The sequence below is a fragment of the Rhinopithecus roxellana genome, chromosome 1 (assembly GCF_007565055.1).
Source record: "Rhinopithecus roxellana isolate Shanxi Qingling chromosome 1, ASM756505v1, whole genome shotgun sequence".
NCBI lineage: Eukaryota > Metazoa > Chordata > Mammalia > Primates > Cercopithecidae > Rhinopithecus > Rhinopithecus roxellana.
Window position 1 is genome coordinate 56,019,680 of NC_044549.1, and position 16,010 is coordinate 56,035,689.

General features: G+C 54.9%; 1 protein-coding gene across 4 annotated transcripts in view; it reads left to right on the plus strand.

Annotated features, from left to right (window-relative positions):
• Window positions 1–16,010, plus strand: part of CACNA2D2 (calcium voltage-gated channel auxiliary subunit alpha2delta 2) — a 140,325-nt gene that overhangs the window by 26,517 nt on the left and 97,798 nt on the right. The gene's annotated exons all lie outside the window — the stretch shown is intronic.

Genomic DNA, 16,010 nt, shown 5'->3' on the forward strand with positions numbered 1-16,010 from the left:
GGACCCTCTTCCAAGGGAAGGGGGAAAGCTTCCAAAATAAGGAGTGAGAAAGATTTGGTTTAATGGACGTCCTGGTGTGGTGAGACCTGATGGGCCCATGGGGACAGGTGGGGACATGACTAGATGGGCAGCGCTCCTCTGGGGCTTGGCCTGCTCTTCCTGAGGCAATGATCTTCCTGAGGCCACCACCTGGCTTGGACGATGACCCTGTTGCTGAAAGGGATTTGGAGCTTTTTGGGCTTTCAGGAGGGAGAGGTCTGTATCTGAGGCACACCTAGTGTGGGAGCCCAGGCCCAGGAGGGGTCAGTGGACACGAGGGTGAACAGGAGCTGAAGGAATCCAGGAAACAATGGGATGGCCGGTCTGCACCAGCCTGAAAGCAGTGCTTGAGGCGCTGTAGCAGGAGACAGTGGAAATCCCATGCCTGGCGGGATGAGGGATCAAGGTGCGGGAGGGGTGATTGATTAGGCACCAGCCACCACATCCATCCTGGGAGATTATGTTAATGTTTGAAATAGTGATGTGAAGAGCAGGCCATCCGTCACCCTCGGAAGCTGCAAAATGTGCTGCTGTCAGGCCCCGGGCTCCTGAGCCATTGCTCTCTATGTGGAGATGCAGAGGCTGGGAGGGCCGAGCTCTTGGAGTGATGGAGCTGCGACTCCCAGGGTACGTGTGGTCTTTGAGGATCTTGTTGTCGGGGGCTTGGGCCAGGAGGTACTGACCAGAACTGAGCAGGGGATTAAATGGGGGTGTCCCACTGAGAGTTGCCTGGGAACAACAGAGTAAGCCGACCTACTGTTGCTGGTTCAGACAGGAGTCCAGGTCCAGGGTTTGGGGATTATATATCCACTGTGTTCCTGTTGTCCCTGCTGGTCAGGGCCAAGGTCAGCAGATGTAACCTCGGTGGAGTGGGGACCATGGGGCTTGTCCTCAATCCCTTCCTCACACTTAGCTTATAGCTGGTGCCCAGGAAGTGGGGGTGGCAGCCAGTGTGTTGACACTGGGTGTGGACGTAGGACCTCTGGCCCAGGCTGGGGCTGGTCAGCGGTGGCTAAGGACGTGGCAATGCCATGAGGAGGGAGAGTCCAGGTCTGGAGGTCTGTGTCCTCCCTGCCAGTGACCCAGCGACACTAAACACCCCTTTCCTGGTTGCTGGGCTTGGATCTCAGCAGCCTCCATCACACTCTCTTCCTGTGAACTCTCAATGACTCAGCCACACTTGGAGGCCGGCAGAGCTTTCCAGAGAAAGTGCTGTAGGAAAAGCTGTTCCGGAACAGGAGTCAATTTAGGCTCAGGAATAGCACCCAGCACTAACCAGGCTCCAAGTAGCCACTGCCAAGGATAGCTGTGTGGGCTAATGAAGGAATGATAGCTCCCTGATGTGTGCATCCAGCACCTTTCCAAGTTTCATATTGGGACATAAGCTATACCCCACATCAGAAGTTAACTGTACTCCTCTAGTCAATAATCCTTCATGACTCAAACCTTTAGCTTGAGGATGTTGTTTATTTTATACTCACGGGCAACTCAGGCTCTGAATATCTGGCAATGAGAAAATAATGTTCATATGTCATGCCTAAGGTCTGTCTGGACCAGTGACCTTGCTGGATTGTGAGAACCAGAGATGGAATCCCAGCTCAGCATACCATCGTGTGCCCCTGGGTGAGCGCTGGATCCTCTCTGGTCCTCATTCTTGACCCGTGACATGGCTGGGAAGTCTGACTGGAGGATGAAGTGGTGAAAACAGCAATGGACAGGCTGATACAGATACGCCCCTTTTTTGGAAATCAAATTTTAGTTTCCCTCATTGATCATTTTCACTCCCAGGGATCATTTCCCTTCCTTTCTGATAGGACTTGAGAGATTCCAGACACTTTCCTCAGTGAGCATGTCTCCCCTACCCTCTCCCGCCCAGCAGTCACCAAGGTGGTCATGCTGCTGGCTTGTAGCAGAGCTGGGGCATGGACCCAGTGCTCCTGATTCCTGTTCCAAGGTGCAGCTCCGGCTCTGGCTCCACTTCCCTTCATGGTAGGATGGACAAGATGAGCCTGGGGCAGTAGGGAGCTGGGCCAGAGCAGGGCCATGCTCAGCATAGCAGGCAGGCAGGCAGAGAAATGCTGACCTAGCGTCCCCGGCTCCTCCTGGCACTCTGGTGGAGTGCCTCTGCCTGCCGATGGCTGCCAGCTCTCCAGCGGCTCTCTGTCCTGCTCTACTTTTCCTCGTCTGCTTCTTCAGCCTCTTACTTCCGACAGCTCTGAGGCTGTTTCTTGGCACAGGGCACTCTGGTGAGGTGGGTGTGGGGGTTGGGGGTTGAGGCATAGAGTTCTAGAGGAAGAGGGCAACCCTGTGGGAGCAGGAGGAGCCAACCAGTTGGCTCCCTAGCCCTCCACAACTCACCCCGACCCCGACTGAGCCACCATTGCTCTCCAAATGCACACGAAGACAGTCCATGTGCCCAGCCCATGCCTGGCCCTGATAGGTCAGGAGGATGCTTGAAGCAAAGCCCTGACCCAGCTGTGATACTGCTGCAGACCCTGGCACCAGCTTTGCCAAGCTGACAGCCTTGGCCCCCACTGGGGCTGCCCCTCCTCAGCCCTTCTTGAGCTGATTCTGAGTTGCCCCCAAACAGCTGGGGTGATCTGGCATCCGGGCCCCTTGGCCTTCTTCCCCTCAAAGGCTGCCCAGCCTGCGTGCCCCCATCCTAGAGGCTGCCCCACCCCCAGTAGCTTAGAGCCACGAGGGCTGGCAGCTGCCAGAGTGCAGAAACTGCAGACAGTAGCGTTTGGGAATGTTTTCCTTGCCTTGGCACTTTCCTTCTCCTGACCTCACCATAAACCCCATGGTGGCATGGCTGGATACAGACTGGCCCATTTGCAGGTTGAAACTGTGGCATACTTCTGTGGCATGGTGGGCACTCCCTGTGAAGACCCCATCTCATTTCCTCATCTAACATTACAGCTAGGGCATAGCTGGAGCTCTCCTTGTGGCCTGGTGCTCACGTGTTGTCCCCACGCCCACACTTGGCCAGACACCCTGAGTCGCATCCTCTTGGGTTCCCCAGCCCAACTCCCCCCGCCTGTGGCCCACTCTTGCCCTGAATAGGCCACGAAAGTATAGACCCTACTGTGATCTCCCCCTGCAGAGCCCCTAGGGCCTGAGCAAAGTCTCTGGAGCCTCTTTTCCACTCTCCCCCTTCAGCACCATATTGTCCCATCCTGCGGGGAGAACAGAGCGCATATGCATGGGCTCTGAGCTCATTTACATAATGAGGTTGATCAGGATGAATAATTCATCAGGTGCCTGGGGGTGCATGGGGAATGGGGGTGGGGAGGATGTGGAGCTGGGACAGGTCTCCCCTCTCTGAAGCCCAGGTCACTCTGATAGGTGTGGAACCTACCCTCTTCTGACTAGGTATCTAGGGTCCAGGGGGAGCAATGCTGGGAACCTGGTGGGAAGGCAAAGCAGGAGAGATTATAGTCAGACATGGCCGGGCGCGGTGGCTTAAGCCTGTAATCCCAGCACTTTGGGAGGCCGAGGCGGGCGGATCACGAGGTCAGGAGATCGAGACCATCCTGGCTAACACGGTGAAACCCCGTCTCTACTAAAAATACAAAAAAAAACTAGCCGGGCGAGGTGGCGGGCGCCTGTAGTCCCAGCTACTTGGGAGGCTGAGGCAGGAGAATGGCGTAAACCCGGGAGGCGGAGCTTGCAGTGAGCTGAGATCTGGCCACTGCACTCCAGCCTGGGCGACAGAGCGAGACTCCGTCTCAACAAAAAAAAAAAAAAAAAAAAGAATCAGTTGGCTCCTGAGGCATGCCAGCCTGGGATGCATTCCTGACCTCAGAGAGACACCTTCCTTGGAGGATCTCTACAGAAGGAGGGAAGCTCCTCTGCCTGGGGTTAGGGCTGAGACTAGAGCTGCCTGGCCAGGGCTGGGCTAGGAGCAGGAACCCAGGACAGCCATGTTTGGAGGCCACAGGCTACCCTTTGGGATGACTCAAGCCAATTCTGGACCCATGGAAGCCTTTGCCAGTCCTCATCAACCACTCATAGCTTGCCTCCTGGTCAGGGCAGGAATGGAATGGTGTACGGCGTGACCCATGTCCTGCCTGCCTCAACCCCATGATGGCCTTAGCCCAGCGACATGCTGCTAATTATTCCTGTGATCCTATCATACAAATGGGGAAACCAACACCCTGGCTGCTGTCTTCACCAGCCAATCTCATAGTGGATCCTTGAGAGGCCAGTCCTGAGTGGTGGCAGGGGAGCTGTCTAGCAGAGGAGCTACCTGGGGCCGCCACTCCCCCGGACTGCTGAGCCTGCAGTCATAGATAATGGGACCCCAGGACTTGGAAATCCCCAACCTGAGTCTTCTGTGCCCCTCCCCACTTATGTGCTTCTCTGGACAGTCATGGTGATGCAGGTCAGTGGTGTCTGTGTGTTTCCACTTCTTGTGGGTGACCAGGAATGGCATTTTCCAACCAGTGACAGCAGCACAGCCTTACTCCAGCTACTCCATCTTGTCTGCCCCAGCCATCTCTGTGCCCCGTCTGCTCAGCACTTCCCAGGAATGTGTAATGAATATTTGTGGAGTACCACATCTGGAGCTGGCTCCCGGCATGGACCAAAATCTGTCCATGTCCAGGGCCCCTTTCCCGAGGGGCTCAGGTAGGTGGGACAGGGTCCCTCTGCAGGTGCCTTTGAGACAGGCCTCCCTCTGTCCACTTCCACCCTCCTCCTCGGCTGGCACCACCAACTTCTGAAACACATGCACACTCACACACTGATTCTGGGGTTGCTGACTGAGGCTACACTCTGTTCCCATCTGGGGAGGGTACACCCTGGGCGGGTGCCCTCTGGGTATCCCAAGTGGGGTTAGCAGTGCCCACAAGTGCCAGGGAACCTCAGAACCTTAGAGGAGCTGGAGCAGAAGAGGAAGAAGGAAGCTGGTGGGGAGGGGCGCCCAGAGGGCCAGGCAAGAGGAGCACAAGAAGCTGTTCTCCCTACACCCCACAGAAGGTCCTTTCACCAGAGCACTGTGGTTAACATGTGCCCCCTGGAGACAGGCATGCAGCTACTTGGCCAGGTCCCCCACTGGCACAGGCTGTCGCCCTAACACACCGAGAGTCAGGTGAGGGGTGGCCAGCACGGCACAGCCCCTCTGCAGGGCTCCTGCAGCCTCGGAGCCAGCATCTCCGGGCTCTGCATTTGCTCATCACACAGCCTCCACCCCTCTACCCAGCCACCTCCTGGTGAGGCCCAGCGGCGCCCTCATCTCCTGGTGTAGATGATGGGGATGTGGGGCGCATCAGGGTGGGGGGCGATGGGGAAGCGCGGGTGTGAAATATGCCACTGGATAGGGATTGCTGTCACTTGCCTCCCTAAAAACGCACATATATTATTCTTTAATGGAAAGTTAATTGTCTTATTATTCCCTCCATATGGTCCTCTTGCTTGGCACCCAGTGGGGATGCGTCGGGCTAAAAGGGGGGCTCCCGGGAGGGTGTCTGAGACGTGGTGAGGCCGCTGCTCGAGCGTAATTGGGTAGAGAGAGGCAGATGCACAGGAACCTGACCAAAGCCCTGCCTAGACCCCCTCTGTGTCCCCCTAACCCAGCCTGCTCTCTACCTCTTTCTTTCCTAGGCCCTGACCTGGGGGCAGCCTCTTCTGGCACCCCCCTCCCCCGCCCCCTGTAAAGTCTGGGAATGTTCTCTCCTGAGCACTGTGTGGGGAGACACAGGATTGGATGGGGAGTGGTTGTTGCCATCCTGACCTCCCCGCCGCCTCCTCCCCCCATATACACACACACTCTGTTGTTGCTGGCAGGAGAAAATTCCATTTTTGAGAAGCTTTTCTAAAACCATTTCATCCATGGCAGGCATCTGGCCTGGGCCAGCTGACTGGCTTAGGTCGCCCATATCCTTCCACACGCCCTCATCAGAGAGGGGCTGTGTGGGCAGGGGAACTGTCCTGGGATGCCTGCCCCAGGGATCCTGTCTCATGTTGGCCACCCCTTCTGTGGTACCAGCCACCTGGAGCCTCCCCCACCCCAGTGGCTCCCCCAGGCTGCTGAGGCTGGGCCAGGTATGGGTCCCCTTCTCAGTCCCTTGTTCCCTGCCAGGCCTCCTCTCTTCCTGCCCCCTGGAATGAGGGTATTGTGTTAGAACAGCCTAGAGAAGGTGGAGATGCAGTGACTGGAAGGCCCCAGAGAGGCCTGGCTGCATGTGGGCCCCTGGCTCCTAGTGTCCTGGCAGGGCAGGGCTGGGGCAGGGAACCCTGCTCTGAGGCTTCTGGGATTCTGAGCAGCCTCAGCAGGGAGTTGCCCCCCAGGTTTCTGTGGAGGCCATGGGTGCAGAGGGGCAGGTCTGTAGGGGCAGCATCTCTGGGTCGGATCAGCTGGTGGTACAGTCATGGAGAGGGGCCTCCAGCTTCCAGCTTGTGCCAGTAGGTCACAGAGGGCACTTCCAAGATCAGTTCCCAGGGGATGGGAACAGCTTGGAGTGGGAGAGAAGTGGCAGGAAAAGCTGTACCTTCTGAAGGTAGAACCTGCCTGTGGTCCCACAGCTGAGGCCAAGCTGGATTTGGATTTGAACCTAGGGCCTGTGCCAGGGGCAGCAGCTGGATGGTGGGAGGTGGTGAAAGGATGAAGCAGACAGGAAGGGCAGCCACTGTGGGACCCGAGACTTGTTGTCCTGCCTCTCTGAGCCTTGGTTCCCTCACCTGGGAAATGGGGATCCAAGCAGTACTGTCTCACGGGGTACCTGAAGATCTCAGGGGAGCAGGAGCAAGGAATGGCTGCAGACAGCCCTGCATAAGTGTGGGGTGCCTTTGCCCCACCCCCACCCCCACAACCACTGTCAATTTCCTGCCCTTCCAGAGGTTGATCACAGTTTAGAAAAGTTCACATGTTCAAGATGTCCTTTCTGCTTGGTCCAGCCCAGGGGTTTAGAAACTGGTCCCCTCATCTCTGCTGATCATGACACCTTTTAGGGATATCTCCCTAAGAGAGGCACAAAGGCCACCAAGCTGGGGCAGAGCTTGAAAAAACAGGGCCTGTGGATCAGGGAAGGGTAGGTGATTTCTTTGGCCGGAAATCCAGGGAGCTAGCTGCAGAGATGCTGTTGGGGAGGAGATGGGCGGAGGCAAAAGGAAGGGCCCCTATACCCTGGAAGATGTGAGTCAGTTTCTCCAATCAGTCAACAAGTTGACACCTTGTTTCTCAGGCCCCATGGGCTTAAAGAAGGGGATGGACAGCTGGGTGTGGTGGCTCACACCTGTAATCCCAGCACTTTGGGAGGCTGAGGCGGGCAGGTGACTTGAGGCCAGGAGTTCGAGACCAGCCTGGCCAACATAGCAAAACCCCATCTCTACTAAAAATAGAAAAACTAGCTAGGCATGGTAGTGCATACCTGTAATCCCAGATACTTGGGATGCTGAGACAGGAAAATCGCTTGAACCTGGGAGGTGGAGGTTGCAGTGAGCTGAAATCACTCCACTGCACTCCACCCTGGGCAGCAGAGTAAGATTCTGTCTCAAAAAATAATTAAAAAAAGAGAGAGAGAAGGGGATGGACTAGAGTAGGGGGTCATACAAAGCCACCCAACTCTGACCTGTGCCTAGATGTTGGTGTTGGGAATGGGGAAGTTAGTGGATAAGAAAATAGAGTGACTGAGGCCAGAGCTGAGGATTGGGGGTTCTTGAGGGTGGAATCTCTCAGGATCTCTGGAAGTTTCTCTGTCTGGGTTCTCTGTCCCTCAGTTTAAGGAGGAGACAATCTCAGTGGCCATAAGCAGAACCTCCCTAGGCAGACAGCACTGCTCTGCCTGGAAGATTTTAGTCGCTAACCCTTGGCTTTGCTGCAGGGCCCTTTCCTGAAGTGAGGGCTGCTCAATCCTTCCATCTTGGGGATCAGCAAGGTTTGTCTGTGAAACTTTCCTAAAGCCCTGCACACACACACACACACACACACACACACAGAGTATTCTGATGAACTTGCTTGTTCTTTTCAGAGGTCCCTAGGGAGGCTGGCCTTACAGCAGGACAGTAGAGGGTCAGCTCAAACTCAGCCCTTGCATCTTTTTTTTTTTTTTTTTTTTGAGATGGAGTCTCGTTCTGTCATCCAGGCTGGAGTGCAGTGGCACGATCTCGGCTCACTGCAAGCTCTGCCTCCCGGGTTCACGCCATTCTCCTGCCTCAGCCTCCTAAGTAGCTGAGACTACAGGCGCCCGCCACCACGCCTGGCTAATTTTTTGTATTTTTAGTAGAGATGGGGTTCCACCGTGCTGCCAGGATGGTCTTGATCTCCTGACCTCGTGATCCACCCACCTCAGCCTTCCAAAGTGCTGGGATTATAGGCGTGAGCGACCGCGCCCGGCCAGCCCTTGCATCTTGTTGAAGAGTAGACAGGGTCTGCTGTCACCCCAACTGGCCTCTGCATCCATCTCTGAAAAGGGATGGGGCTGCCATGTCCAGAGCTGGAGGCTGATCTGCATGTTCAAGGGTGGGAGATGGGAGTTGGGGACGGAGGGCTGAATGGGTTTCATGCTCAGCCCCCCCAGGGACAGTTGACCCAATCTGCATTCCTCCCCCATCCTTCACTCCCTTCCCTTGCTGGATCAGTGGCAGCCACGGGGACACTTGCCTCAGATTCGTGAAGCCCCGAGCACTTGGCGGAGACAGAGAAGTAATTGGTTCTGACAAACCACAGCCAGCCCCAGGGGCGGCAGGAGCAGCATTCCCGACAACCAGACAGGAGATGGAGGCTCAGCATGACCTCCCTCCACCTTCTCTTGAGTGTGGCTGCCCTCACCTTGTAAGCGGAGATTTTATGTTTGGAGAAAGTTACAGAGCCATAAACCTTTTCTCTTTCTTATATCTGTCTCCTTGGGACCTGACAGTTCTGAACAGTGGCTGGCCTGCTCCTTGGAGGCAGGGAGAGACTGAGGCAAGGGTTGGCTCCTGAGCAGATCCCCTTCTTGTCCGTCTTTGGGTTCTCCTGAAGCAGGAAACCAAGTGACAGACCATCGGAGCTTGAGGACCTGATCTCAGTATGCAAGGGTGTGCTGTCTGGATGGAGAGGCAGGCTATGCACACACACAGGTGGGCAGGTGTGGACACATGCTTGCGGGGTACACATGTCCATAGGTGTCCACAACGCTGACACAGATGAGGTGCCTAGCTAGTAACTATTCAGTAGATGGAGAAGCAAAGCAGTAGGCCTCTGAGGACTGAAAAGGGACAGATCCGGGCTCTGACTCTGTCCCATTCGGCCTTGGGAACCATCCGCCCCCATGGAGAAACTGAGACTAGTGCATCAGGGTTGACTGAGCCTTGATGTCAGATGCCCTAGGAGATGTGGCAGGCATGGGGCATCTGCCAGGACTCAGCCCCACATAGATGGTCCCTGGATTGCCCTTTATAAGGGTATGGAGGGCCCAGCAGCAGTGGAGAGGAACTGGATGTGAGAGTGTGCTGGCTACCCAGATACTGGTCTGGAGACAAGGAGGCTGGCCCTTCCTAGAGTGACTTGAAGGCTTGGCCCAGGTGTGTGGCGCCAGGCCGGGGTAGCAAGGAGCCTTTCTCACGCCTTTGGGTGTCCTCCCCTTCAGTCTCACTAGACCACTCAGCTTCTTCAAGTCCACTTGCCACTCTCCTCACTCCCCTCACCCCGTTACAGGCCTCTCCCCAGCTTTAAACCCAGCCCACAGCTCCCCTCCTCCAGGAATCCCTCCAGATCAATGCTGAGGCCAGTGGTGTCTGATACTCGCTGCTGCCTTCAGCTTTTGCATCTTTCAGGTACAGACAGAAGATGGGAGTTGCCGGGAATCTCTGGCAGGCCCAATCTAGTGTTCCCATCATATGGGGTACAGAGACCATGGCCAGAAGGCAGGGTCACGCCCAGGCTCTCCGGGAGTCCACCTGAACGCAGGCGGTCAGACTGGGAAGGCAGCTAGCCCTGGCAATTCTTGGTCCTGTGATCCACTGTAGACGCAGTTTCTGACCTGCTGAGGCTCGTGTGAGATGGAACATGGGCTGATCATGGTGCACGAGAGATGCGTGGTGCTGCATGGGGAATGTGAGCACACATGCCTGCATATGGAGAAGAGAACAAGTGAACCTGTGTGTGTCAGTGCTGTAAGTAACATGTGAGCGTTTGTGTGTCCATAGATGGGAGTGGTCATAGAAGGTGAGCATGTGCATGTGTGTGCGCACAAATGCGCAGTTCTGAGTGCTGCCTGTGGAGGTATGAGCAGACACACATTAGGGTAGGGTGGGACTGTAAGGAGGCAAGTATGGAGAGCTGTCACCCGAGCAGGCGAGAACTACTTAGCTGATTAATTAGCAAAGCTGAGAAATCTCAGTTGTGGGGGAGGAGCGCGCGCACGCACGCGCGCGCGCACACACACACACACACACACACACATACATACACTTCCCACATGCATAGTGAGCATCCCCCCACTCACTCTGCCTGACACTGCTCAGCAGCCCTGCATGGGGGCAGGCTGCCAGGTGGTTGGGGGTGCACCCTGGGATGGTGCTGGACCAAACATGCCTACTGTGGAGATCACAGGCCTTGTGCAGTGCAGTTCTCATCCCTAATCCAGTGCCCACAGAGGCGATGGTGAGGCCACCTAAGACCTTGTCCCCATTTCACAGATGAGAGGGCTGTGGCTGGTAAGGAGCAAGGAGCCAGAGCCTCGTTTCCAGGTCCGGGGCCTCCTGGGGAAGTGGGGCATCCTCCAGAGTTTGCAGGCATGGTCAGATGATTCTCCAGTACACTTTGATCCACTGAAGAGCTACCTTCCAAAGGCAGAGGGACCTGTCTTGGTTCCTTTGGGCTTAGAGGAGAGCTAATGTCCACCAGGGAGCTTTCTACAGTACAAGAGAAGCCACTCCCACTTACAACCCCTAGATGCTTGTCACAATCCAGTTTCTTCTGCATGCCTTGCAGGCAGGCCAGGGAGGCCTCATCCCCCAGAAGCCTTCTTAACACCTCCCTTCACCTGACCCTAGAAAGTGAGGGTCCCCCATGCTCCCCAGCTCCCATAGCCCTGTGCACCTCCCCATCAGCATGAATTGCTGTGATTGCAGCTGCCCCTGTTTCATGTTCATCATTTGAGCACAGCTCCTGGGACGCTGATGGGATCTGTTGAACTTGTACCTGAGTCTTAGAGTCTGGGTTTGATGCTGACTCCTGGCAGGCAGGCCTGCTGCCCCTCAAAGACCCCTGGCCCTGCCACTGCACCACATCATCATGCAGGGAGACCCGGAAGCTGGGTCAAGTGGCAGCCACTTGCCTCTTGATCAGGTGCTGACAGGAGCCTTCATTATGCTCCATCTACCGGTATGGAATAAATTGGTGTACAGTGAATTTTTCCTTTTAAAGAGGGACTTTCACACCGGGGAAAACTTTTGAAAAGAACATTTATATAAAAAGCAATTACCGGCCGGGCGCGGTGGCTCAAGCCTGTAATCCCAGCACTTTGGGAGGCCGAGACGGGCGGATCACGAGGTCAGGAGATGGAGACCATCCTGGCTAACACGGTGAAACCCTGTCTCTACTAAAAATACAAAAAACTAGCCGGGCGAGGTGGCGGGCACCTGTAGTCCCAGCTACTCGGGAGGCTGAGGCAGGAGAATGGCGTAAACCCGGGAGGCGGAGCTTGCAGTGAGCTGTGATCCGGCCACTGCACTCCAGCCTGGGTGACAGAGCGAGACTCTGTCTCAACAACAACAAAAAAAAAAAAAAAAAAAAAAAAGCAGTTACCGTGCCAGTAATTTGTATGTATTCTACCCCTTCCATCGCTGCCTTTGTGATCGAACGTGGCCACCTCCTGGGCAGTTGCAGCCTGGCTCCCAGCCTCCCGACTACAGCGTCCTGCCTGCTGGAGTGGCCTCCTTCTCCGGAAAGGATCAGGATGCAGGGCCTAGGCCCAGCAGGGGTATGGACTCCAGGAGTACAGCTGGGTGGAACAGGTGCTTTGGAAATTTCCTCCCATATGCATCTCTGTCCTGAGGTTGCTCCAGCCCCAGTCCCAGGGCTGGCACATCTTTTCTGGGCCCTTCTTGGCAGCAGCCAAGCACTTAAAGGCACCTGCTTTCCTGCAGCCTCACAGCCCATTTTGCTAGAGGAGGAGGCAGTGGTGTGGGAGCAGGTATTTTCCCTCCAAGGAGCCACTAACAGGCACCCTGCTTCCCCAGCCGTTATTGCTCTCACACTCGATGCATTATGTAAATTGTCTCCGTTGCTAAGTGGTAGAGGAGCCACTCAGGGGAAACGAGGGAGCAGGTCTGGAGCCTTCTGGGGGGAAAGCAGGAGACTAGGCCCTGAAAACTCATCCTCTGCATCAAGAAGGGTCTGGCCGCCTCTCCTCTTAGACTAGGATCCCTGAAGCTGGCGTACCGTCTCCCCCTCAGACCACAGATTTTATGTGAGCTATGGCTTCACCCCTACAGCAGACAGGGGTTCCCTCATTGAACAAGGCCACGAGATTGAGGCTTTGCTTCCCACTCAGACCAGCTCCTGGGGTAGGACACATGCCCCTCTGTTGCCCAGGAAGGTCTGCGTCTCCCACCTGCATGACTTTCAGCAGCAGCCGGGCACTGGGGCCCTCCAGGATTGTGCACACTCACTTACAGCTTTAGAAATTCTTGGCAAACTAGAGAAGGTCATGTCTACTCCTGAGCTAGTTGACCTGCCTCCTCCACAGATCCTGGAGTGCCCCAATAATCTTGGGTCACTTCTGAAGTGACTACTCAGTGAACGTGGGATGTGGAAAGGTGAATATTTGGGGCAACCCCACATCCTGGGGTGCGAGCAGGTTCTTGGGTTGCTGGGGGGGCTTCGGTCTCAATGAGCCATGGCCTGGGCCTGGTCAAGGCCTGGGTGATGGAGGGAGTTCTCCCAGGGTACTCACCTGGCCTGCCGTCCTGCCTTTTGAGGAGCTCCCATGCTCCCTCTGCATGATCTGCATGATCCGAGCCCACCCAGGGGGTCTGGATTCAGCATCTCCCCTTCTGAGGAGCCAGGTGTGCTGGGCTTCTTCCAAACTGTGTTGGACTTCTCTCAGCTGAGCTTGCCCTTGGCATGAGGCCTGCAGTGCAGGCTCACACGAGGGTCCTCCCTCCCTGGGATTCAGGTGCTCTCTCAACGCCTGGCCCTCATTCTCCTGCTGGGACAGGCAGGATGTCTGTCCCGTACAAGGAGGCCACTGAGTTGAGGGCTTGCTGGTTGGTGCATTTCCTGAAAGTTACACAAAGAGCTGGGGATTCCAGGGAGGGTGTGAGACGTGGCAAAGACATTTGCAGCCCACTCAGCCCCATTTCTCAGACAGCCCTCCTCTAACTCCTGTCCCTTCCCAGGCAGGGCTGTCTGTGGGTCAGGGTGAAATGGCACAGCTTTAAACAGAGGTGTGTACAAAGACAGTGCTTCCATGGCTGCATAGACTCTGGGGGAGACCAGCCTGGACAACATGGCAGCACCTATCTCTACAAAACATACAAAAATCAGCTGGGTGTGGTGGAGTGCACTTGTGGTCCCAGCCACTTGGCAGGCTGAAGTGGAAGGATTGCTTGAGCCTGGGAGGTCGAGGCTGCATTGACCTGTGATCGTGCCTCTGCACGCCAGCCTGAGTGACAGAATGAGACCTTGTCTCAAAAAAAAAAAGAAATTTGGAGCTTCTTCCTTACCACCTGGCACTGTCCCCCACTGTCCCCTAGGATGGATGGCATTATCTCTCAGACCCCTGTGGCTGCTGTCCCTCAAGTTGCTTTGTGATTACTGCCAACTTCTGGGAGTGTTAGGGTAGGACCCCTGACCAAGGATCACCAATGCCAATTCAATGTTTCAGTCTGAGTAGCCTGATCTGTGTACTCAGTTGATCAGGGAATTTGAAACCTCGAATTGTCTTCATTGCAATGAGAGTAAACAGAAGTAGTGATGTCGCCTGCTGCCCTTTGACGGCCACTGTCCTGAGGCCAGAGGCTGGAGTCAAAGCAGTCAGTCCCCTGTCCCTGACTCCTCTGCCTACATTCTTCTCTCTCTGTCCTTCTATTCTTCCCCTCCCAGCCTCCCTCTCTCTTTTTTTTTTTTTTTTTTTTTGAGGCGGAGTCTCGCTCTGTCGCCCAGGCTGGAGTGCAGTGGCCGGATCTCAGCTCACTGCAAGCTCCGCCTCCCGGGTTTACGCCATTCTCCTGCCTCAGCCTCCCGAGTAGCTGGGACTACAGGCGCCGCCACCTCGCCCGGCTAGTTTTTTGTATTTTTTAGTAGAGACGGGGTTTCAGGGTGTTCGCCAGGATGGTCTCAATCTCCTGACCTCGTGATCCGCCCGTCTCGGCCTCCCAAAGTGCTGGGATTACAGGCTTGAGCCACCGCGCCCGGCCTTTTTTCTTTTTCTTATATTTCTAGATGGATTTTGAAATTTAGGGTTTTCAAATCAGTGTTACACAGGCGCCTGGTGTAAAGTCATAGTTTTACCAGGCGAGTTGTGTTAGGAGCACAGCAGTCCTGTCCTCTCCATTTCCAACTCCCCAGAGGCTGTCACTTTCTAATCTCTGAGGTCCATATCTCTAAATGACATACTTATGTCGCTACTTCTTGATTGTTCCGTTTTAGGCATTATCCGTGGGCCTCCTGCTGTGGGAGAGGAGGGCTTTGTGCCCCTCCCCCAGCCCATCCCTTGCCCTTTTGTGCATAACGTGATATGGTGAGGCTCACTGTTGACATTGTCCTGGCCTGGCAAATGCTATTCAGAACTGCGCCTTGTGGAACACTTTTGGGTACAATTATTTAGTTGTTTCCTATAGGTAAAAACTGTCTCAATTTTGTTAGTTTTATTATTATTATTATTATTATTATTATTATTTTGAGACAGTCTTGCTCTGTCACCCAGGCTGGAGTGCAGTGGCACCATCTCAGCTCACTGCAGCCTCCACCTCCATGGTTCAAGCGATTCTCCTGCCTCGGCCTCCCCGTAGCTGGGATTACAGGCATGCACCACCACATCTGCCTAGTTTTTGTATTTTTAGTAGAGATGAGGTTTCGCCATGTTGGCCAGGCTGGTCTCGAACTCCTGACTTCAAGTGATCCACTTCCCCTGCCTCGGCCTCCCAAAGTGCTGGGATTACATATGTGAGCCACTACGCCCGGCTATTGTTAGTTTATTTGTTTAGTCTTCTGTGAACCTTTACTCACTCTGCCCCCAACTCCCCACCACTTTATCTGACCTGGCTCTCATACACCTGGGCTTCTGTTAAATTAAATTCACCTTCCAAGAGAGTCCTGCCCAGAGCCTCCCACCTTGCTCCAGGGTAGATTGCTCTCCCAGCCTGCGGCACTGATGTGTCCCTGGGATTTCCTTTCACCCTCTTGGGGTTGGAGTCCCCTCTTTCATGGATCCCATAGCCTCCTCTTCCTTAGACTTCTCCCTCATTTTGGTAGAGAACATTTTCTTTCTTTCTTTTTCTTTTTTTTTTTTTTTTTTTTTGAGACTCCCCAGGCTGGAGTACCGTGCTGTGATCTCGGCTCACCGCAACCTCCACCTCCCAGATTCAAGTGATACTTCTGCCTCAGACTCCTGAGTGGCTGGAATTACAGATGTGCGCGGCCACGCCCAGCTCATTTTTGTATTTTTAGTAGAGATGAGGTTTCACCATGTTGACCAGGCTAGTCTTAAACTCCTGACCTCAAGTGATCCACCTACCTGCCTCTGCCTCCCAAAGTGCTGGGATTACAGGCGTGAGCCACCACGCCCAGCTGAGAACATTTTCAGTTGGCTTCCTGAGGACAGGTACAGGGGAGCCAGACTTTGGAGACTGTCATGTCTCAGAAAGCCTTCCTTCTCCCCCCGCCCCGCTCAATAGAGATTTAAGGTGGGTTGAAAGTCCAGGTTGGAAACCATTTGCCTCAGATTTTCTAAGGCAGCACTCCATTACTTCCAGCTTCTTGAGTTGCTATGGAGAGGTCCCCAGTCATTCAGATTCCCAATCCGTTGTACATGACCTGGTTT